At 44.6% G+C, this 15,607-nt stretch overlaps 1 protein-coding gene across 3 annotated transcripts in view; it reads right to left on the reverse strand.

Moving 5' to 3' along the window:
- Positions 1–15,607, reverse strand: part of BACH2 (BTB domain and CNC homolog 2) — a 230,485-nt gene that overhangs the window by 104,923 nt on the left and 109,955 nt on the right. For all 3 annotated transcript variants that reach the window (XM_068149520.1, XM_068149545.1, XM_068149529.1), the window contains one exon: positions 9,042–9,193. The gene's annotated coding sequence lies outside the window, so the exon portion shown is untranslated. The remainder of the gene's footprint in view (positions 1–9,041; positions 9,194–15,607) is intronic.

The following is a 15,607-nucleotide window of genomic DNA, read 5'->3' on the forward strand; positions in this document are numbered from 1 at the left end:
TCCTCTGCACCGCATGGGTGTTACTCAGAGCGAAACCCCATTGTCTTACACAGCACGATTCTCAAGGCCAACACCTCTGCTGCCCTGCCAAGCCTGGAAAACCTGGAAAGGTCACTAAGTGAAAACGAAGCAGCAAAGCTCAAGTTGCCATGCAGCAGAAAGAAAGTTTTCAGCCTCTACCTTATGCAGCTCCTGGACAGATGCTCTCTCTAGTTGTCCATCACAAGAATGACATCAAACCGAGAAGCTTGACATGCACAGGCACACTCATTCTCTGGAAATGCCACAGCTCTTAATGAGTGAAGCTGGGACAGCACCAAACCTGACACCACGAAGTTACGAATTTCCCTGCGTATGCTGACAACATCTCTCTTTAATGTTTCAACTGGCCACAAGCTGACACATCAATTACTGTGGTCAGAGCAGATTTAGTAGCTCAAGATATTGCAACTAATTTAGTGGATTCCTAACTGGTGCAATTACCTAGAAATGCTACTGAGACAACGTATTTCAATACCATCACCCTAAACCAAAACTCTGAGAATTTGTTGATTTGCAGTTGTATAGACTCCTGTTTGTTTTTCTTTTCCTTTCTTGCCTCTTTTTTTTTTTTTTCCTTTCTTTTTATGCTTTTTTGTCTTCCTTTCTCTGTGACACAAGATGAAGCTCTGGATCAACAAGTTCAAGTTCTGGAGGGCTGATTTTAAAGATCTTTCAGTCCCCTCCAAAGCCGTTTTTTTTTTTTTTTCAGAGCGCAGAACAATTCTGCTTCCACAATTCCTTCATCACCACCTCTTATGTATGCACTAAGCCTAAGCCTTTTTTTCTTTTTTTCTAATAAGAAGTTGATGAATTAACAGAGCTAGACCAGACCGCAAGCAAACTCTGCCTCTCCTTCCAACACAGACCCATTTACAAGCATTTAAGCCTAAGACTCACCAGACAGAGCTGAAGCTGCAGGCAAGCCAGTCATCAAAGCTAAGAGAAGGATTATGCTTGCTCTACAAATTCTGAAGCATTTGAGTCTTATTTTTAGTTGTACACAAAGGGCAATAAATGGAAAATCTTATTGTAACCACGGCTTTTTCATGGCCACCCACACTTCCAACACCTACAGCAAAAGTATATAAACGCAGAAAGCGCCGAAGTCATGGCTCATCTGAACAAGGGATGCAAACTAGCTAAGTGCTGTTACTTTTTTTTTCCAGTTTGTATCTGCAGTACCATTATATTCTGTTAAACACCAAGGACAGCTATTTGCATGTATCTGCTCTCCAGGATCCTGCTGGATTTTCATACACTGAATTGTTTGCTCTCGGTTACTTGGTAGAGTCCTTCTCGGAGTTACTTGACCACTGACCAATTTTCAAATGGGGACAGAACTTTTAGCTTCTTCCCCCACTGCCCAAACTCCTGAGGTACAAGGAGTTAATGCTTCACTTACCTGTGAGAAATTATGCTGAATACTCTACCCAGAACCTGGCAATTAAAGAAAAACCCCTTTACACTCATAATAGAAGAACTTCAAACAAATTGCTGTCAAGGATGATTTCATTGTGTTTAAATCCACTTTGCTTCAAGTCACTTTGCAAATTACTCTTTCATTTTAGACCTAAAACTCTGAGGTCTATTATGATGCCAGTTTACACTCCTGTCTGTCCTGTGCCTGATTCTTTCAATTTACTGAAAGCTACGCAAGCATGAACATAATTATCACTTGAAAACCTGCAGAAAGCTAACTCAATTACCTGAGCAGAAAAGAGAAGAAAAGAGGTCTGTCTTAAGACCACACTCTACAAGAGTAGAGGTGATGCTACGTCTGGGGATGGGGAAAGAAGAACCAACAGTCTCATGTCATTAATCAGCTGGCTGTCTCTGCAAACACAAGTTTTTATAGCCAGAAAAGCACCCACTGCAACACTTTTACTTCTGAACTCTTGGCAAACAGTAGCAGGAAACAGTCCCATAAGCTAGCAATCAATATTTAACAAAATTATACCAGGTCTGGACAAATGTACTTTTACCTGCACTTGCTCATTAATTACCTGCTAGGCTCAATGGCCCATCACCTTCCTGCAGCCCCCAGCGAGCCCAGCACAGGACCAGGCACTCTCACTGTGCTGGTGAAATCAGGTATGTGCTGCCCTGGCAAGGATTTAGGTCGTAGGATCCGTGTGCTGAGCGCTGCAGAAGCACGGGTATCTAAATATTATGAAAATAAATGGGTCATACACCACTGAGCTAACAACCACACCACCCCCAAGCCGGGCGCTGAATGACTGTGCAGGGCTTTGCCAGAGGGAGAGGAGAGGTTGAACCAGCAGTGAAAACAAAACTGATGTGGTGAGATGGATTTTACTTTTCACTGGTTTGGGTTACAGAGAAAGTTGATCTCGCTGTCACCATCTCTCAGTCTTTTTTGCTGAAATAAAGTATTCAAAGTACAGCACTGTGCAGGCAGGTAAGCTGCTGCGTGGAGATGGGCCAGCGTTTCACCTCCCCCAGGAAGGGGAAGTGCTGGTGGCCCCAAGCAGAGGGAGGGCTGTGACTCAGTCCCTGGGGCTGACACAGGCACACACCCGGGCTGTCACCTGCTGCAGTGAAAAATAAAAAGTCCTCTCCACAACAGGGTGGCCACATGGGAAACACCGAGTAAACAGATCAATGACACCAGGCGCCCACGCAGCCTGTCGCACTGCCGGGGTGACGAACAAACCAACCTGTGGTCAGTGGCAGCCAAGGGGAGAGGTGTCAGAACAATACAGCTTTGTTTGGCGTGCTGTACAAACAAACACTGCTGTCCTCCTCTGTCACACCAGCTAAGCAGAAGCAGGACGCTCATCCTGGTTGTACAGCCTCTGGTTGCTACTCACTCTTATGTGGGGTTGGTGAGAAACACCCCGAAGAGGGACATGGGCTCACTGCCCACATGTGTGTGCATACACAGCTGCTGTGTTTGAAGCTACACCAGTGCCTCTCAGACCACACTGAAAGTATTTGTCCAGACATGTATTTAATAGTTGTAAAATTCATATCATAGGATTGCCAGGGTTGGAAGGGACCTGAAGGATCATCTAGTTCCATCCCCCTTGCCACAGGCAAGGACACCTCACACTAGATCAGGTTGCTCAGAGCCCCACCCAGCCTGGCCTTAAAAACTTCCAGGGATGAGGCTTCTACCACCTCCCTGGTCAGCCTGTTCCAGTGTCTCACCACCCTCATGGTGAAGAACTTCTTCCTAACATCCAATCTGAATCTACTCACATCCAGTTTTGCTGCATTCCCCCACTAGGATGTCACTACCTTACATCCTAAAAAGTCCCCCACCAGCTTTCTTGTTGGCCTCCTTCAGACACTGGAAGGCCGTAATAAGGTTTCCTCAGAGCCTTCCCTTCTCCAGACTGGACAGCCCCAACTCTCCTAGTGTGTCTCCACAGGAGATGTGCTCCAGCCCTCTATAACTATTTCTCTATGTAACTATTTTTTCCAATATATAAATATTTCATTTGTCTGGACAGAGACACTGATGGTGCTGAGAAGCACACAAACATATTGAGGGACCAACACAGTGCCAACAGCAGTCAGTGGTTTTAGGTACTCTCGACAGGGTGGCAGCAGGAATAACTGAATTAATTAGTGGTAAAGACGACCTCCCCTTCACGGTAGGAAAATGCTTTTTGGTGATTATAGGCTTGACATCCAGGCCCAGATGCCCCTGGAAGTCATGAAGCTCCCTGGGGCAGGACATGCTCCATGCAATGGCGCATGAGGTGCAGAGCCCTGACAGGCCAGTAGCATAAAATAGGTAAGAAAATGCCGTCTACACTACAAAACCAGCACTCCAACAGGAAAATGTATCAGAAAAGCAATAAAATCCAGACAGCTAGCATCAAAATCACAGAATTACAGAATGTTAGGTGCTGGAAGGGTCCTCAAAAGATCATCCAGTCCAAGCCCCCTGCCAGAGCAGGATCACCTAGAGCAGATCACACAGGAATACATCCAGGCGGGTCTTGAATATCTCCAGAGAGGGAGACTCCACAACCCGCCTAGGCAGCCTGTTCCAGTGTTCTGTCACCCTCATAGTGAAAAGATTTTTCCCTCCTGTTTCCATGGAATTTCCTATGCCTCAGCTTCCACCCATTGCCCCTTGTCCTGCCATCCAGCAGGATAAACCATCCACGTCCTCAAATACACGCATGGCACTTAGAAAAGTGGGTTTGTTACTAAGATTTAGGAGTGTTTGGTAAGCCAGCGTTACAGTCAGTGACTCTGCCTTCAGCAGCATGATTTCCTTCTTAATTCAGTCAAGTTACCTGACCTTTTGGTGCAGATTTAAAAGAAGATACATTTTTGCCAGGCTGTGGTGGTAGGCGGGTGACAGACATTTAATCACCAAAATCTGCATCTTAGAAGTTTACGTTATTTACATTTCTCTGCAGATGGTTGTAGGACAGATTTCAAGAAATCAGTTTTTTACCATTTTTTGAAATATTCTGAAGAACCCAGACATAGCAAATATGGCAATTTGTGTGCAGAGGTTTCTGAGTTTCAGGGTGGCTCTTCTTTTTTTCCCCCCCTACCTGAACTTCAAGACCCAGCACAAATTAGGACAATTTATTAGACACAGATGTTATTTTAGACACCTTTAAAGGAAAACACACAGAGGTGAAACAAAGCAAGAAAGGTAAGCAGAATGTGGAAATTGCTAGGAATTTCCACCCATCTATGCTGGCATGCCAGCAGCTGTGTTACAGGATCACAGGATGTTAGGGGTTGGAAGGCACTTCTGGAGATCTTCGAGTCCAACCCCCCTGCCAGAATAGGATCATAGAATCTAGCATAGGTCACACAGGAATGCATCCAGGTGGGTCTTGAAAGTCTCCAGAGAAGGAAACTCCACAACCTCTCTGGGGAGCCTGTTCCAGTGCTCTGACCCTTACAGGAACGAAGTTCTTCTTAATGTTGAGGTGGAACCTCCTGTGCTGTAGTTTACCTCCACTGCCCCTCATCCTATCACAGGACTCAAGTGAGAGAGGCTGTCCCTTCCTTCTTGACACCCAGCCCTCAGATATTTATAGACATTTATTAGATCCCCTCTCAGACTTCTCTCCAGACTAAACAGTCCCAGGTCTCTCAGCCTTTCCTCATGAGGCAGTGCTCCACTCCCTTAATCATCTTTGCAGCCCTCTGTCAGCATCTGCTCCAAGGCACGGCCATGTCCCCAGCACCCAAGGAAAGCTCCATCTTTACTCTGCCTTTAGCGACTGTTCTGGATAACAAACTGTAAGCCTCTCAGCAAAGAATACAGCATCTCCCTAGCTCCTGTGTTTCCTCATTATAATCCCAATGGTCTAACCTCCCTAGGATTAATTCTTAAGAGACCTGGAGAAATTTGCTTTTTAATCTTGGCACATGCACCATAACACAGTTCTGCAATCTGATCTGTCAAGAACAATGAAGGCCTCTTCTGCTTTGAATTCAAACATCAACATATATTATTTTTATGGAGATCACATCTACCAGCCTCCTAGCAGTATTCTAAAAACTAATTACTAAATGGATGGGAGGGGAAGGTATACATGTTTATGACATACACAGGGGAGGGGAAGGTGTATTTGTTTGTGAAATACACTGCACCTTGGGAAAAGCAACAAGGATATGCTTGTTACAGCTGGGTCAACCTTATGCAAGTGCTCTTTCCAGCAGGGCTAATTAACAAGGGAAGTGTGCTTCTTTCTATGGGAATTGTTCTAACAAGGTAATTGTTACAAGTAGAGTTTGTTATTAAAAAAAAAAGAAGACAGACAGCACAAAACACTGAGAAATTAAGTAAGGAACCCACAGCTTGACCTTGTATCTACCTCTGCCAGCAAGGATCTGCACGCACAATGGGTGCAAGCCTACAACCTGAGAGGTGTCATGTGTGGTTTCCAGAAGTTAAGACTGCACATTATGTTTCAAAAGTTTGGCATACCTCAAACACATGAACATAGCAAAAGAAAAAAACCAAACTAAAACAAAGCAAACAAAAAGAAAAAAGTAAGAAAAGAAAGGGAAAGTAAGGAGAGCATTTATTTTATTTGATGACGGCTCCTATGTCCTTCCACTGATTGACAGAGTCCAGAGCTGAGCCACAAAAATGATGAAGGGAGTGGAACATCTTCCTTATGAGGAGAGACAGAGGGAGATAGAATAGAATAGAATAGAATAGAATAGAATAGAATAGAATAGAATAGAATAGAATAGAATAGAATAGAATAGAATAGAATAGAATAGACCAGGTTGGAAGAGACCTTAAAGATCATCGCATCCAACCCTTCAACCGATCCAACCCATCCAACCAGTCCAACCCAATCCAACTCAAGATGGGGCTCTTTAGCTTGGAGGAGTGTGACCTCATTTGTGTTTATAAATATGGAAATGGTGAGTGCCAAGAGGATGGAGTCAGGCTCTGCTCGGTGATGCCCAGTGACTGGACAAGGGGCAACGGGTAGAAGTTGAGGCACAGGAAGTTCTATGAAAACATGAGAAAATTTTTTTCCCTGTGAGGGTGACAGAACCACTGGAACAGGCTGCCCAGGGGGGTTGTGGAGTCTCCTCTCTGGAGATATTCAAAACCCACCTGGATGCATTCCTTTGTGATCTGGTATAGGTGATCCTGCTCTGGCAGGGGAGATTGGACTGGAGGATCTTTAGAGGTCTCTTCAAGCCCCTGACATTCTGTGACTCTGTGATTTTCAAGTGTATTTGGCCCTGAGATTTTATTTTAATGTTGGAAATTGAGATTTCTGATTATTTACAGCATAAAAACCATCATGAGAAAACTTCCTATGCCCTGCTTGGAGTGAGGGTTTTCCCCTCCCCATTTATGTCCATTTGGTTTCTGGCTGCTTTTACAAGTCCCCTAAGAAGGCTGTTGTTTTTAAAGTTAGTTCAGTGGAAAGAGTTTTTAATAGTGAATTTGCAAGATGCCTAATGATGAGCTTTTCAAGCATCATGAGAAAAGCCTGCAAAAATTTGTGAATAAGGATTTCAAGGCTCATGGGAAATGGTGCTAAGTAGGACTAATGAACAATGAGTTGTTTCTGCCTGCCTAGCTGTTACAGCTCATATTTTAAAGTTTTCTCCACTTAAGACAAACACTGGAAATAAGTTTCTAGCCAGATCCAAAATTCTCCTGTAGTCAGACAATGCCTGCTGTTGGGGGTTTGAGTAATAACTGCACCATACATTGCCAAACCCACAATGAAGTGGCAATGCTCTCCCTTTTTTGGAAAACAAAACCAGACCAACACTTTTTATGGCCTCTTTGACAGTGGATTCTGTTACCATCCAGCCTTCCTCCATTGCCTACTACTTCACTATTATTTTTGCTGATATTCATCATACCAGAAAAAAATGTTCTCTCTATATGCATTAAAAAAACCAACCACCCTATCCTCCTTTTGCAATAGACTTTGCTTGTTTTAAAGAACACTTCCAGCATCATATCAGCAATTAAAGTTCCTCAAATAAAAGTACATTTCTAATAAAAACTATTCAGTTCCAAAATACTCCTGTTTTTTAAGAAATAATGTTTCAAATCAGTTCCTAAGGTAAAAAATGGTTAGTAAGCATTCAAGAAAAAGTGACCAGCAGTGAGTGCTGTGGTCAGCTTCACTGCCTTGTCCTGTTTAATCATTAAACTGCATTGTATGAATCTGTTACTGCAGTGAACAAGCGAGGGCAGGAACATGCACAATGACACTCTGTGAATCACAACCTTGTGTTTATCTCTGGCCTGGGCAGCTTTTTGTCAAGCTGCTCTATACCACCATCTAAAAAAATACCTCCTAACCAAACTGAGAATTAGTTTCATTGGGAAAAAAATAAATAAGAGCAATAAAGTGCTCAAGCCATTTCCAAATGTGGCAGTTCTGGGGTGTCCCACCCGCTGGACAGCAGAGATCACCACATCCATGCCAGCCATACAATGGCCCAGAGGCTTCTTTCACCTGCAGACCCATCCTAGCACTGCTGACAAGTTACAAAGGGTCAGACCATTTTCTCCCCCCTAGAACAGCCCACTGGTTCCATGACAGGCTGATGATGTGAGAGATTTCAGAAACCTAGCCATGAGAGGGGATGAAGTGTGTGCACTCCCTGCCTGGGGAGGAAAAAGGACAGAATCATAGAATGCTTTGGCTTGAAAGGGACCTTTAAATGTCATCTAGTTCAAGCTCCCTGCAGTGAGCAGGGACATCTTTAACTGTATCAGGTTGCTCAGAGGTCGGTCCAACCTGACATTGAACGTTTCCAGGGAAGGGGTTAAAAAAAAACTCAAGGCACGTAACATGCATCAGCAACTACTACTCAGACTGAGGAGACAGGAAGGGGTCTGCAGCCTCTTCAATCCCCTTTGTTCCTAGCAGATCCATGCACATCTTTCTCTACCCTCCTATAGCCAGGTGGAGCAGCTAATTCCATCTGTAAGGAGCTGGAAATGGCAATGAAATTACTACTGATGCTTTAAAAAGCCTTTCAGTGAAGCCAGCTGAAAGGAGAGGCATCCCTAGGGCTTCTTTGAAGGAAATACACTGGAAATCCTGAAGGAGGAGGATGTTAGGTTTACAATGGGAAAAATACCAGGATGCCTGCAGTTCTGCTGAGCAAAGGATGGCCTCTAAACTCGTGCAGAGCACGTGCAGCTTCAGGACAGCATGTCGAGGTAAGTGTACCACCCTTACACAGGTGCAGAGAAAACCAAGGTGTAGTTAGGGGGATGGGGTAAAGAGAATCTACTTTAAGTACTTCTCACTCCAGTTTACTATGGTAGCAGAATACTTTAAAATGCCTTCAATCACCACATAGGTTAAAAAACCCAAGAAACCACACTTCAGGATCAATTTATTCACCACCTAATGTTTGCTGCTGAATTACAGCTTTTACAGTCTTTTTCTAAAGCATGATGTTTACTGCTTCCACCTTGCCTACCCAAGACATTTTTTCCCTTTCTATTTTTTCCCTTTAAATAGAATGGAATTTGAATCATGACTTACATGTAACTTTCCTAGGTTCTGTGCTGGCTAAAATGTTCTCACGATGCAGGGAACAGGATCAATGGAGAAATTACGAGGCTGCAGCAATCCATTAAGAAGTGGCCCTCCAAACCTCTGTAGGGCAATGTTCTGGCAACTCAGTTGATAGCAACCTAAAATAACATAAAGGCAAGTTTTAAAAAACTCAAGCACTGATAAATACTGTTTTACTTGTATTTATATAGCACCCAGACATATGTGGTCCCTGAGATAAACCAGCACTTGTGTGAGTATTCTACCAGATCATACCGCAGGTATGTGCTTACACTTATACAAATACAGGTTGGGCAGTGACTGGCTGGAAAGCAGCCCTGAGGAGAGAGACTTGGGGGTGCTGGTGGACAAGAAGCTCAACATGAGCTCTCAATGTGCACTTGCAGCCCACAAAGCCAATCAGATCCTGGGCTGCATCAGGAGAAGTGTGGCCAGCAGGTCGAGGGAGGTGATCCTCCCCCTCTACTCAGCTCTGGTGAGACCCCACCTGGAGTACTGCCTCCAGTTCTGAAGCCCCTATTACAAGAGGGATATGGAGGTGCTGGAAGGTGTCCAGAGAAGGGCCACGAGGATGATCAGAGGGCTGGAGCACCTCTCCTGTGAGGACAGACTGAAGGAGTTGGGGCTGTTCAGTCTGGAGAAGAGAAGGCTCCGAGGTGACCTAATTGTGGCCTTCCAGTATCTGAAGGGGGCCTACAGGAAGGCTGGGGAGGGACTTCTCAGGATCTCAGGTAGTGATAGGACTAGGGGGAATGGAATGAAGCTGGAGGTGGGGAGATTGAGGCTGGATGTGAGGAGGAAGTTCTTCACCATGAGAGTGGTGAAACCCTGGAATGGGCTGCCCAGGGAGGTGGTGGAGTCGCCATCATTGGAGGTGTTCAGGAGGAGACTTGATGGGGTACTTGGTGCCATGGGTTAGCTGTTTGGGTGGGTTGGATTGGTTGATGGGTTGGACGCGATGATCTTGAAGGTCTCTTCCAACCTGGTTTGGTTTATTCTAAATAAGTTTATTCTAAATTTTGGATGTATACAGTTACTGGTTCAACACTTTCTGAGCACTGACGATACACAGTTTTACTCCAACCCTTGCAGAGAACTGGTTAGGGTAGGTTATTTCCTCTGGATGGCACCCTCCTAGATGATTTACCAAGAGATGTTCAAAATACTGCCACCTCTAAGGATTACCTATATGGGTACTTGAAAAGAATCATGAGGCTATGCCAGGAACACAATGCTTGTGTCTCTTCGGTTTACACCATTTTCTTTAACTGAACATAACACTCATTGACGGTCTGTAAGAGGACCAAATGTTTATGGTCACAAATACGCATTACCTAAATTGCCTATAAAACTAAAAATATAAACTCCAAATCTGTTCAGTCATTAATCACTGGTAGAATAAAAATAACTGTTGCTTACTCAATGGCCAAAAGAATAAATCCAGGGAAGGCTCTGTTTTTTCAAGGACAAATTAGTTTTCTGAGCTAAAATTGCACTCACCACAGCATATCATTAGGAAAGGGGAAAAAAAAACCAACCAAAAAAAAACCCCTAGAAGTGGGGAACAGGAAAACGTGAAGGGAAGGGAAAGACTTTCAGTGCAATGCTTTTCTGAGAAGATGTGATTGATAGTCACTGCTGTAGAAAGCATGAGGTTGCATCCCAAACATTTCATTCCCTTCTGCAAATGTCTCACTCCATATCTTGCCCCATGTTCTCTAGATATTCTTGCCCTGTGCAGGTTGATACAGCCAGCATCGGGTTTTACACACAATCTAAACCATGAAAGCAGGAATCTCTCTGCCTTGGGGGTCAGCTTAGGGTAAAATGAAACCTAACTCTCTGCCTGCACTTGAAACAAGGGCTTCTTCATGCCTTCCATTCTGAAACAGGCCAATTATTAAAACTGTCACTACAGCTGTAAAGTTACAAGGAACACAGGAAAACTGAGCATATGTGAAATCAGGACCCAATGGTGGCTCTTTTGAAGAGGAATTGCATTGGGAAGAGTTGGATCCTAGGTGGAGGAAAATAGGCTCTCCACTCCAAGGCTTGGTCACACTAAGGCCTCAGCTCTTAGCACAGATCTGCATACAGAGGTAATTGGCCAGAAGATCATGAGAGGCCACAAAACCATTGTTCTGTGACAACTTGGAAGACCCACACTCCTGCAGTCAGGAGGGGTGCAAGAAATCCTTCTCTCTATTTTAAAAAGAAGAACCTGTCTTCACAGCTGCAGAGAAAGCTAGAAAAATATCACATAAGCTGGGTGTGTGTAAGGTTTTTTTCAAACTTACATTGTTTAACAACATCTTGATGCACACTTTTGAACCAGGTCACTTCCCAACCCTGCCTCTCCTCTTTCTGAGGGCTGCAAGTATTTACTGCTTGGTGGCTCAAGTTAGCACTGCAGAATGCAAATGTAAAGGATGGCATACCAGACACTACAACTTGCAGAAGGAAGCATAAAGCTGAAAAGGTATTTACTTCAAGAAAACACCTTCCATCTTGGATTTCTATTACACAGAGGGTGTGTTTCAAAGAGAGGTTCTGTTGTTAATGTAAAATCACAAGAACTTTGATGAGTAAGAGGAGGAAAACCGACAAGTTCTTAGGTTTGCAATGATTTAAGAAGAGTACACTGAACATACCAGAGTATTACTCTCATTAGCATGAAACAATCATAGAATTGTCAGGGTTGGAAGGGTTATCCAGTTTCAATGCCCCTGCCATGGGCAGGGACACCTCATACTAGATCAGGTGGCTCAGAGCCACATCCAGCCTGGCCTTAAAAACTTCCAGGGATGGTGTTTCTACCTCCTTCCTGGACAACTTTTTCCAGTGTCTCATCACCCTAATGGTGAAGAACTTCTTCCTAACATCCAATCTGCATCTACCCACTTCTAGTTCAGCTCCATTTCCCCTAGTCCTATCCTTACCTGATATCCTAAAAAGTCTCTCACCAGCTTTCTTTTAGGCTCCCTTAAGATTCTGTTTCATAAACAGAATATTGTGTAATCATGCCCAAGAAAAGCAGAGAAGCTGGATGGGCAATGAGGGAGGCAAGCAATACAGTGGGACCAGCAAATGTATCAATGTTCACAAGAGACACGTAAAATCAGGGCCAAGTAAAATGCAGAAGACAAGTTGGTGAGCACCTCACAGATACAGACAGGAATGAAAAAAAGTATTCAAGGAAGGTTGTGCATCAGTGAGCAGGGAGAATTGAGCACAGATGTACAAACAGAGCTGGTGTTTTGTGAAGCGATGCCTCACTTGGAGAGTGCTGGTCCCAGTGAAGTCAAGGATCCCAGCCTGCTACATGCAATACCATCACATATTAGCAAACATGTTGTCTTTACATTTTGGGTGTTTTTGAGTGAAGCTGAAGAGTATTGCTTTCTGGTTGAAATACCTTCATGGGAACATGTGTAGCTTACAATTGCTTGAAGGACTGCCTCAGGCTGAGAAGACATTTGCAGTGCTCCTGACATCTAGTGCAGTATCTTTCCCTGAAATCTGTAAATTAAACCCAAGATTATATCGATACCTATGTCAGAAAAGACACATGGCCTGCTTCACTATCAGTGCATTTAATTTTCTCCTAATGAGCTGCTTGGGTCTTCCAAAGTGAAGGAACATGGTCATCAATCAGTCCTGCCTGCGCTCATGCACATTGTTAGCCAAGCCAAAACGAGAAACCTGAAGGGCACAGTAGCTTCTTCCCTGCTGCCTAGAAGTGGGATGCAGAAGACCACCACAATCAAGGAGGTGCAGAGCAGAAGCATGGAGGCACCCACCCAAGACTGCAAGGACTGGCTCTGCAGTGCATTCCTATCTGGGCAAACTATGTCTACGGTCAGCAGAGATGAGATTGAGCTGTTTGTTCAGATAATGGCAAAACCACATGAGCAATCAGCCTGCCTAGAAACCATGACCAAAGCCATCAGGAGAAGCAGCAAGACAACCACTGTTGAGTGACTAAAGGGGAAGGCATCTACTGCTGTCCTGCACTGGCCAGCAAAGTGTTCCATGGTCTGCAGACTAGATTTTCCCCAGATACACTTATCAGCACCAACTGAGCTTAAATGGAAAACACTCAGGGGAACTGGGGGATGTGTGTGGGGGTAATTTTCCACCCCCTCTTGTCCTTTGGTTGCATATAACTCTGTGACACATCAACCAGGCTGGCTTAGGAGAGGCGGAAGACTGTAGTTCAAGAGCATCATCACAGCAACTTGTAAATCTTTTTATGTAGAATCTGAATGATTTTATCATTGGAATATACTCAAAATAAAGCCACTGTTGAAAATATTTCATCTTCATGGTATGACTCACAGAAGAATGGCTAGGTGTAAAAGGAAAGTTAATAGATGCTGTGAAAAATACCCCCACACAACAGCATTAGCAAATAGCACAAGATTAACATTTATGCTCCATGCAGTAAACCCAATACACAGCAAAAGTAACGCCTGATACTGTGGTGGATGAAAATACAGGTATCTGGCATAGATCTCCTTAAGGACTGTGGTTTATAAACATGAAAACAGGAGAAAAGAAGACAGTTCGGCAGTAAGGATGAAATTGCTGTCTCTGAGCCTGGCATCTCAGAAGGTGACACTGGATTAGCCAGCACTGGATGGATCTCTCAAGGTAGGATTGCTTCCCAGGGCAGCATAAAACAGTATCACAGTATCACTAAGGTTGGAAGCGACCTCAAAGATCATTGAGTCCAACCTGTCACCACAGACCTCATGACTAGACCATGGCACCAAGTGCCACATCCAATCCCCTCTTGAACACCTCCAGGGATGGTGACTCCACCACCTCCCTGGGCAGCACATTCCAATGACGAATGACTCTCTCAGTGAAGAACTTCCTCCTCACCTCAAGCCTAAACTTCCCCTGGCGCAGCTTTAGAATGTGTCCTCTTGTTCTGGTGCTGGTTGCTAGAGAGAAGAGACCAACCCCTTCCTGGTTACAACCACCTTTCAGATAGTTGTAGAGAGCAATGAGGTCACCCCTGAGCCTCCTCTTCTCCAGGCTAAACAATCCCAGCTCCCTCAGCCTCTCCTTACAGGGCTTGTGCTCAAGGCCTCTCCCCAGCCTTGTTGCCCTTCTCTGGACACATTCGGGTGTCTTGATGTCCTTCTTAAACTGAGGGGCCCAGAACTGGACACAGTACTCAAGGTGTGGCCTAACCAGTGCTGAGTACAGAGGCAGAATGACCTCCCTGCTCCTGCTGGCCACACTATTCCTAATGCAGGCCAGGATGCCATTGGCCCTCTTGGCCACCCGGGCACACTGCTGGCTCATGTTTAGGCAAAACGATGCAGCTTGCTGGGTTTAGGCTCCAGGACTCCTGTCCCAGCGCACATGAACCACAAGAACGCACACCTGCCCTGCCTAAAGGACTTTCCCCTGCTGAACGATTACCACAGTCAGACTTTTAGTGCTGCTTTCTTTTTAAAAATGCAAACTGAGAAAACAGTTAATATACAGAATGAAAGAACAGGCCACAGACAACCACAAAAACTCCCCATAAGGTTCAGCATGTGGGAAACAGATAAGTAAATGCTGCAAAAGATGAACAATATTTAAGTATTAACACAAATGTTTGTTTTGGGAAGGTTTATCTGGCATCTCTACCGGTTTTCCTCCAAACTCTAATACAAAAATAACTATGTCTAACTATGACTGGGAGAGATGGCAAAAGCTCAACATTGCTCCCTTTTTTTCTCTGTACTCAGAAAGAAAACAACCCTACTGTCTTACAATGCCAGACAAACTAATTTTCAAGTGATTTCAGATCAGAGTGAAGTCAGTGATGCATTTGCCAGTTCAGAAAGTTCAGTCACTGGTCTCATTTTCATCAGCCTGTGAAATGAGGACATATGTGTGCAACATGAGGGCAGGAGAAATACAGCCTTACTCCAAGCTGTAGAGCTGGTCCTCCGTGCTCTAATGTTAAGGGAAGTAACTATCCTTTAGCTCACATAAATCACAGAATGTTAGGGGCTGGAAGGGACCTCAAAAGATCATCTAGTCCAAACCCTCTGCCCAAGCAGAATTACCTATACCAGATCACACAGGAACACATCCAGGTGGGTTTTGAGTATCTCCAGAGAGGGGGACTCCACAACTCCCCTGGGCAGCCTGTTCCAGTGTTCTGCCACCCTCACAGGGAAAAAAATTTCCTCATGTTTACATGGAATTTCCTGTGCCTCAACTTCCACCCATTGCCCCTTGTCCTGTCATTGGGCATCGCCGAGCAGAGCCTGATCCATCCTATTGGTAGTCACCCTTTATGTATTTGTAAGCACAAATGAGGTCACCCTTTAGTCTCCTCTTCTCCAAGCTAAATAGCCCCAGCTCCCTCAGTCTCTCCTCATAAGGGAGATATTCCACTTCATCATTTTTGTGACTTTGCACTGGACTCTTTCAAGCAGTTCCCTGTCCTCAGCTGAGGGGCTCAGAACTGGACACAATACTCCAGCTGTGCTCTCACCAGGGCAGAGTAGAGGTGGAAGAGA

Source organism: Melanerpes formicivorus, unplaced genomic scaffold, assembly GCF_026170545.1.
Source record: "Melanerpes formicivorus ecotype bairdi unplaced genomic scaffold, bMelFor1.0.p_v2 SCAF_2, whole genome shotgun sequence".
Classification (NCBI taxonomy): Eukaryota; Metazoa; Chordata; class Aves; order Piciformes; family Picidae; genus Melanerpes; species Melanerpes formicivorus.